Here is a 9454-nt window from a genome sequence, read left to right as displayed (position 1 = left end):
CCCAGGTGGACTCTTATTTATCTCTTGGGTCTAGGAGTTAGTAACACTCTCTTTGGAGTCCTTAATTGACACAGTGGGGTTGAAAGCTTTTCTCTTGTGCTCCATGGGACACATAACTCACTATTACCATAATTTAGTGTGGCACATTTTAAAGAGCAATGCAGTTGCCTGGCTTCCTGCTGAACCATGAGTAATATCAGAAACAGGGGCATAGCAGTAACTTAAAAAATATGTGTTGTAAGAATAAAATGTGTTATTTGGATGTTAACTTGAATGAAGATGTGCTAAGAATATTAATATCAGTGTACTTATGCTTGAATCTACATAGATATGCTAAGGAAAAAAGAATAAATGACACCTAGAAACAGATGTGGCCATGCCAGAGACAAGAGTGACAGTGATGGGACAGATTATCAGCAGAGTTAGGAAGACTGGAGCATAGAAATGAGCAATGAGAGTAAAGAAGAATCAACTTGTTCCTGGGCTGCAGGGGGCGTGAGAACAGATGCAAATACACTGACCAACATGACTCCCGGTGTGCAGCGAGACACTGGTTTGGTTTTTTTTTTATGCTAGTAATTTTCCATTGATTTGGAAATGTTTAAGATAGACTATCAGGAGACAAACGGAATAAAGATGCAAGACTGTGGCTGCTGCACTCGTTTATGGAGTGAATTTTGATCACCATCTTCTGGCAGTGTGCTGGGAATGCCGGTGTTCAAAAACCACCTAGGGCTGCCAGGTGTACACAGGAGGGCCTCACTCTCATAGACTACCAGTCTGTGTGTGCAGACAGGCGTGGTTGTTACCACACGGATCTGTTACAATTATTACAGCACATCCTGATATGATACTTGTGTTATTATTTATTAGCTGTATTATCCATTATTAAGATTGCAGTTTAACAACAAAGAAAATGGTTTTTAGGAATTAACCTTCCGAATCATTTTTAATGGTTAGAGGCCAACATCACTAATGGCAATTAATCAGATAAAAATAAACAGTAAAATTTTTTACTATATATAGTAAATTAGGAGCAAAAATGTCCATAATTTTATGAATTGTAGACAGTTTAAACATCTAACCTAATTTGAAATGAGAGTCTGTGCACCTCAGGTCCATGGCAAAAGGAACAGTAAGCTATTCTCAGGACTTCATTTCACTGTTTAAGTGTTGTCTCATGGGAAACAAGAACCACTCGGGCCTGAGGGCTGTACAGATGTTCACATCTGCCCCGCCTAGCTTTTGTCAATGTGACACAGGCTAGAGTCATCTGAGAGGAGAGAACCTCAACTGAGACACTGCCTCCATAAAGTCAGGCTGTAGGGCATTTTCAATTAGTGACCAATGAGGAAGAGGCCGGTAAACTAAGGGTGGTGCCATCCCTGGGTGGTGGTCGTCCCAGGCGCTTCTGAGAAAAGAGGCAGGGCAAGCCATGGAACAAGCCAGTGAGCAGCACCCTCAATGGCCTCTGCCCAGCTCCCGCCTCCAGGCTCCAGCCCTGCCTGAGTCCTGCCCTGACTCCCTTCGCTGATGACCAGTGACATGGAAGCATAAATGAAAACAAACCTCTACTTGCTTTTGGAATAAACCCCACTTGCTTTGGCTACACTGGTTCATCACAGCAATGGTAACCCTAACACCAATGTTTCCATTAATGTCACCTACTCACTGTCCAGCAGCTTCTCATTAAGCATTTTCCCTTTAAACCACGATTATATCTTGCTGCTGGTTTTTCTTCATTCCACCCAACCCCCATCTCAAGGTAGAGGTATTTGTAGTTTAAACAGTTAACAACCTTGTCTACATCAGTCTCTCTGAGCTACCAAAGGAGCTCACGACCATCAGGAGTCTATATCCTTAATGAATATTTGATATATATTAGTGAGTCTTCATGTAGCTATGTTGAGACTCTAATGATGCAAATAATCTGATTACCATAAACAGCACGATTAGTGTGAAGGACACCAACCTTCTGTTCAGGCCTTGCTGCAAGCTAATTAGTGATTAGCTAGCATCCTGAGCAGCTGCTGGGGCTCCATTCTGGGCTCAACAGGGATTGTTCTGAGACCCCCGAACGGCAAAATGTGAACTGTCTCCTAGACTCAGGTAGCATAAGATGCCAAGAAGACGTGATGATGAGGGTGCAGTCCTAAACAAGGCATTTATACGACTCCTGGCACACTGCAGAAGAGGGGGTAGGAAGAATGTAGGAGCTGGAAAACGGGGAGAAGGGCAGTGACGATGTCCCATCCTCTAGATACAAACCAGCCAGTATAATCTCCAACTTACAGCAGCTGCAACTATCTGCGCTGGTCCTGTGCAAGACAGGCTGCTTCAACAGTCCGTCATGGATGGGCAGGGACCGTGGGTGGCTCACAGGACCCTATGCTATATGCTGAACTACAGGCTAAGTATGCGCTGGGGGATGAAGGGGAACTATTTTCTTTAGTTACATACCCACTGGTGAGCCTACCAGACCCCAGTGGATAGTTCCAAAGTCAAGGCCACACAGAAGGCCCTCGTCAAGCCCGGAAGTACACAAACAAAAGAACAGGAGCCCAGGAAAGAGACTGGTAGAGAATGAGAGGCGAATAGGAATGGAGGGGGATGAGAGCGTGGGAGTCAGAGCAGTCCACATGCATTACATCCGTGCCTGGAGCTGTCAGCACAAACCGAATTAATAAACAGCATCCTGACACATGACTTATACAAAGTAAACTAATTTTAAAATTTTAGTAAATAGCTCAAATTTCATCATATAAACAATGCTGATTATTGAGCTGCTGGTAAGTAGTAAAACAAACCTAACATTCTCCAATAGAAACATTTTAAATGTAATTTTACTCTTCTGAACCCCGGGGAAACGGGGCCTGAGCAGCCCTTTAAAAGATCGGGTGAACAATCTGTGGATGACTGAAGCGTGACACATGGTGAGATTTTTGTGGGTGATACAACCAGATTCTCTGACATCTCATGCGAATGGCCAGTTTCCCTCAGGCTTGTTCACATATGCACAGGGGTTTCACCATGAAGCACCCTGTAAATTCAGTCCTCCCTGGCTATGGAGGAGAGAGGAGACAGGGGCCAAGTTCTCAACATCGCTCAGAACACATGGACCACCCAGGCCATGAGTGAGCAAGAACACAGGATCGCCATCCACTCCTGTCACTCATGCTGTTCAAGCTCTCGTGCACGCGGGAGTCACCAGGGCTGTGGCTAACCCCAAGGTAAGCTTTAGCCATTTGGAGAGGCACTGGGATTCTGGGGCGTTGTTTTAGATTGACTTATTTGATGTGTATGAGTGTTTGCCTGCATGCATGTGTGTGCACTATGTATATGTCTAGCACTCATTGGAATCACAAATGGTTGTGACCCACCAAGGTCCAGATCTCCTGCAAGAGCAGCAGGAATTCTTAACCACTGAGTCATCTCCCCATCTCCAAGATTCTGCTTGTAACAAACTGCAGTGACCATGTTTTAGCAGCGAGACTTTGCACTACTTTTGTTTTACTTTTAAAGCTGAAGTCTCTGATGAATCCATAGGGCCCTGTATTATTCATAAATGAACGTGAAAATACACCGTTGGTCGTTGAAAAGTTTCGTTTCAAAGTATAGAGTATTATTTCCAATCAAAAATATAAATCTGGAAGGAAAGACATTTTCTACTACTTAAATCCAGAGATAGGATATTTATAAGTCTGGCTGACTTCATTTGGCTCAGACTCAGTGGAGTTCATTGTCCACAAGATGGCGCTGCTGGGCTGCTGCACTCTCTAGAGGTAGCAGCCCTGGTTCTGTCTGGAGGACAGTAAGGGAGCAGACTGAGGCCAGTGGAAGACATAAAAGTTATTGCTCAGTAATTGCTTCCATGTGATTCCCAGGCCCCTCTGCTCCAAATTACTGAATCAGAGGCGTGGAGACGGAGAATCGGCGGGTGGTGAGAGGATGGGGTGGGGGTGGGGGTAGTGACGGCCCAGGAAATATGAAGTGTTTGCATTTCCATCTGCATCTGCCTCTTATTCTTCCCATAGCCATTGAGCAAGTCAGTATCTCAGGTGCTGGGGAAGGCTGGGCACAAGTTCAGTGGGTGAGCAGATGGATGCAAGGCCAGCCAAGGACACTTAGAGCACAGGTTTGAGAAGGTTAGGAGAGCAGAGGGGGCTGGGTGGTGCTCTGTCGAGCCTTGGAGCAACAAGGGGGCTTGAGACACAGTCTACCCACCAGGAGAGAGGCAGTGGCTGGAGGGAACAGGTCCTAGCGCTCGAGGCAGGACTGTGGCACATAGTGGGCACTTACAGAATATCAACTGATGGTCTCATGACCCTCAGAAGAGAGGAACCGTTGAGACGAGGCTAGCAATGACTGTGACTCAGGCTTGGTGACAGTTTGCCCAGTGCTAGCTACATTACTCTAAGACCTTCAAACGCAGTCTGGGAGCATAATACACGGCTATCCCCATTCCAAGTGAGGAAAGTACAGACGCATCGGTTACCATTGAACACATTAGCAAGAGTTAATAAGATCTAACCACACAAGGCTGTGATTCCAGCTACTCCAGAGCCGAGGCAGTAGGATTGCAAATTCAAGGTCAGACTCAGCTACTGAGTAAATTCAAGGCCAACCTGGTTAACTTAGACCCTACTTCAAAATGGAAAGGAACAATAGGACTGAGGTGTAGCTCAGAGGAAGAGTGTTTCCCTGGGGTGTTTCAAGGCCCCCGGTTCAAGCCCCAGTGCTGGAGAAAAGGGAAGGAGAAAGTGAAGTCTGTGGATTGTTCACATACAATCAAACAATAGTCCTGCTCCCCAGAGGCAAGGGCATGGTTGGCTTAAAGGCGTGTTGCCTTCAGTTCATCATGATGAGGACTGCAGACGGTCACCTCAAGCCTGAGCTGATCACACAGCCTCTGTCCCTGTTTCCCTATTCATAACTAGTCTAGGTCTAGCACCTTTACAACACAATTTAAATCCTTCATCTTGTGTAGGACTAACCTGTATTGACAGTTTGAGCATTCTGAAAATACATTCATTCTTTCCAGAGAGCAGGCTACATGCCACATGTGGCCAAGGGGGCTCCAGGGCGCTGAGTCGATCTTAATCAGTAAACACAATTCAGGAAGGAGAGTTATGAGAGTAATTTTCTCTGTAATCAGCACAGTGCATTCTAACAGTGGCCAGAGATTTTAAAAGTGGGGACCATGCAGAGTCGAGCAGATCTGCACAAACAAGTCAAAAACCCGGAACAAAGGTCTGTAAAGCAGGTGCTTAGGATGTGGTGGATCCTAAACTCAGAGACTGAGGCTCAGGTCGACAGTCAAGAAAATGAAAAGCATTCATTGCCTTTCTGCCTTCCTAAATTACACAAGACGGGGAATTTAAATTGTGTTAGAAACGGTGTTAGATTCGGCTCTTTTGTGAGTAGGGAACCAGGGAAAGACGCTGTGTGATCACACCAGCATGCAGGCTTGGGATGCCCTTCAACCGCCCTCATCATGATGAACTAAAGGTGACACACCTTTCAGCCAGCCATGCTTTTGACTGCGCCCACTTCACGGCCCATGGGCTCACGCTGTGAATGGGACCCCATCCAGCATCACAAGCTCATTTAAAACATAACCAGTTTGCTGTGGTGGTCATTACTGTTGTTGTTTGAGACTTCACTGTAGACCTTGATCATGAATTTTGCAGATGACAGCAATGTGCCACAATGTCAAAAGGTAGGCATGCCTGGTAGAACTTTAATAATTGAAAGCCATTCCTAGGAGGGGCTGTCCTGGCTAAAAGTTGGGATTGAAACCCCTGAAGGGTACCTGATCATTACTCCTGTCACCCTCTGTGGCCTGTGTTCACATTTCTGGGCAGCATTGACTCTATCAACTTCTCCCTTTGGAAATACTCACTGTAAAGAGGAGGGAAACCCAGTGTTCCCCATTATTCAACTACAAAAGACAGTAACAGCTTCTTTGTTTGTACAATGGGTATGAAAAATACAAAGAAGGCCAGCAGTTTGAAAAATCCTGCAAAGCAATAGTGCTTATACAGTAGTACTTCTACACTTAGTAATGGTACTTCTACACTTACACAATCGTACTGCTACACTTAGTAATGGTACTTCTACACTTACACAGCAGTACTTCTACACTCAGCAATAGTACTGCTACACTTAGTAATGGTACTTCTCCACTTAATAATGGTACTTCTACACTTCCCAATAGTGCTCAATACTTACTAGACACTCCTTAACCACTGAGCCATCTCTCCAGTCCTTACTAGTCACTCCTTAACTGAGTTTTGAAATTACAAAGAGGATCTGTGTGTAGGGAACCTATGCTTGACCATCCCTTAGGAGCCTGCAGCCCAGGTACTAGACTCTAGACACCCCTCAGACCAGCTAAGCACAGTGCTTTGCTCCTGGCTGGCCCACACATGTTTCTTGACTGAATGAGCATAGTCCACTGAAGACAGGTGATGATGAACTGCCTAAATCTTAAACTGATGATTTGGGAAACCAGCTTAGCACACATGAAATGAGAAATACTAGGAGAGGGCAGAGTACAAATCATAGACACAGAGTAAAGCATAACCGCCGACTGGAGGCAAATGGTAACACTGACACCAATTCACTGAAAAGGAAAGCACCACTCAGCAAAAGCATTATTCAACTATTGTCTGATGAGTGATTCTGAGCTTAAAAGACTTACAAAGACTTAGCCTCTAGTCCTCAGTCGCTGAATGAAGACTTTGGAAATACTGCCCCATAACTCTGAAATTAGGTGGTTCCCAAGATTACCTCTTTAAGCCTAAAATAATAGCCTGGATAAAAACATGCATCAGGGAGAGAGGTTCAGAGAGATTTTTTCCAAGTGAGTGTTTTCTATTAGGGTTCAAGCTAGGTGATTGATGTAAATGGACCAGAGCTTTCAAGACAATAACAAAGACTGGATGGAGAAAGAAAAGTCTAGAGGGGCTTGCTTTTAGTTTCAATATTTATGATTTTTTAGTTGAATAATGACAACTATCATTGCAATGTTCTTTAAGCATACTTCTAATAGAAGCCTCAGCAAAGCACTAGGAGAAGATTTGGTGTGGGCTACCTATGTAAAAAGGTTGTTGTAAAGAGTTGGAAACAAAAGTGCATCTTTCCTTTCTGATAGAAGAGACACTCAGTTCATAAGAATGTGGCAAACGAAGCATTGTTGATGGTAAGCTAAGAGAAGACCTGATGCACAGAGACTAGTAGCTCAGTTTAATTTGGGAGCAGAAGGCGAGAGGAGCACAAAAAGAAAGAAAGCAAGAGAGATGAGCCAGGGGCTGAGCAAGCCAGGGGATGTGGAGTGTGCCATTGACCTTTGGTATCTTCAGGAGGCTCTGCAGTGGTGAGAGCCCTGGTCCAGGCCAGGATCAAGAGACAAGGACCAAATACATCCCAGTGCATGTCTGGCCATCATTCTCCTGGTGAGGACTGACTGTACCCACAGTCTCCAGTCATGCTTCCAAGGCTCAAGAGCAATTATGAGAGCAGCGAGATATCAATGAGGAATAGCCCTGATCCCACGATGTCTCATCAGGAAATAAGAGTAAGAATCTATCAAAGCAGTCAGATTCAATGTGTTAATTCTTATTGATTTCATAGTCAACAAAATCCATTGTCAAAGGTGAAGGGATCTTAGCAGTTCTATGGGAAACTAACTTTTAGCAGTTTCAGTAGTAGTTGTAGCCACTAAAGAGAAGAAAATGTCTTCCAAGGACATTGGCATTTTAACTGCTTAATTCAGTTCACACTGGCTAATAAATCCTGTTGTAAATGCCTCACCAATACTAAGAAAGCCTGAAGAGCTGAAGGGAACTTCAAAAGATAATTGTAGAAATGGGTAAGAGACAAGGGGAATGTGGTAAGTAGTTAATAAGCTAGGATTAAAAACAAAAACAGTGATTATGTTTATCTGGACCAGGGAAGGCAAAAAACAAAAACAAAAAACCAAAAAAAAACCCAAACAAACAAAGAACAAAAACCAACAGCTAAAACCAAACCCAAACCCAAACAAACAAAATACACAATAACAAATCCCAGAAAACTCCTAGGACTCACACACAAAGAGTCAGCACAGACTTCTCACTTAGTAGTTTTCACTTAATATTTTGGGTCTGATAATTGCACTTAAGAGTCCCATGTAGAGTCGGGCAGTGGTGGCGCACGCCTTTAGTCCCAGCACTCAGGAGGCAGAGGTAGGCGGATCTCTGAGTACCAACCCAGCCTGGTCTACAGAGCAAGTTCCAGGACAGCCTACACAGAGAAACCCTGTCTCAAAACAACAACAAAACCATGCAGATCATTCGCCCACATCACCAGTGGGAAAGCAGACCGGCTCACTCTGGAACGCACTCCTGCTCAGTGGCCAGAGTTCCTCCTTTGGAGTCCTTTTGACCCCGGATCTTTAAGCCCTAAGAAGAAACATTATGCTCCTGGTACCTGCTCACAGAGATGAGAGAGGGTTAAACAGTGCCTCAGCGGGATCAAAGGCTGTAGGACTCAAGGCTGTCATCAGACTTCGGGTCTAGAGACCTCAGAGGCCAGAGAAGAGGGAAAACAAAGCCGCTGCTAGGGAGTTGAGAGTAGACTGGGCGCGTGGATGGAACAGAACTGGAGGCAAATAAACAGAAACAGGAATGGGCACAGACAGGAGGGGTTGAGCCCTGGGTAGGATGGACAGAGCTGGCAGCTGGCCAAGAGCTGTCAGGAGAGGTGACAGCAGCCTGTTGGGTAGCGAGCTGTTTCTTACAGATTACATTCTCCCACCCACACCAAAAACTGGGCTGCGCCTGTCCTGGTTCAACCTCCTCTTCAGATGCAGAACTCTCCAAGCTCTGATGTGACACTGAGTTCTGGGTTTGGCAGAGTGATGCCAAGAAATAAAAATGCGAGAGAGGCAACTGTCAGAATAACCAAACTTCCCACTGGCTATCACACCAGCACCCACTGCCCGAGCCTCTCAGTGGCAGAGGCATTCCTACTTCTCGCTGGCTGCAAGACACAGGGAGGCACTCTGGCCCTTTCCTTCTGCGGAGGGAGGGGCTGCCACCTTCTCCCGGGAGCCTCCACAGGGACGGGTACTCCTCCCCCGCTTCCTACTATGGCAGTGGTGGAGACCACATGTCAGGACTGCAAGAACTCAGGGCTGGGTCTGGTTTCCTGCCAGATCTCTGGTTTATGCTTGCAGCGAGTTCACTTTAATTAAGTGATAACACCACAATGCTTCCACCACGCTAGCTCCCCTAGAGATCAATCAGCCCAGAAGCCACTGGGCAGGGCACTCCAGATGGAGTCTCATAAGAGTTCAAGAGGACAGAGGCCCTCGGAGAATTCAGGTAGCTCATGTGTCAAGTGCAGGGATGAGATTCTGACTACCTGAGGTAAGGGTTTAGACAGTGCCTGCACAAGGCTGTCTCCAAGA

The 9454-nt window shown here is 45.6% G+C and overlaps 1 protein-coding gene across 5 annotated transcripts in view; it reads right to left on the bottom strand.

The window, feature by feature from the left end:
* Positions 1 to 9454, bottom strand: part of Rasgrf2 (Ras protein specific guanine nucleotide releasing factor 2) — a 207761-nt gene that overhangs the window by 25776 nt on the left and 172531 nt on the right. The window lies entirely within an intron of this gene.

The sequence above is a fragment of the Mesocricetus auratus genome, unplaced genomic scaffold (genome assembly GCF_017639785.1).
Source record: "Mesocricetus auratus isolate SY011 unplaced genomic scaffold, BCM_Maur_2.0 Super-Scaffold_100020, whole genome shotgun sequence".
In the NCBI taxonomy this organism is placed as follows: domain Eukaryota; kingdom Metazoa; phylum Chordata; class Mammalia; order Rodentia; family Cricetidae; genus Mesocricetus; species Mesocricetus auratus.
This window is presented reverse-complemented; position numbering and strand designations above follow the sequence as displayed.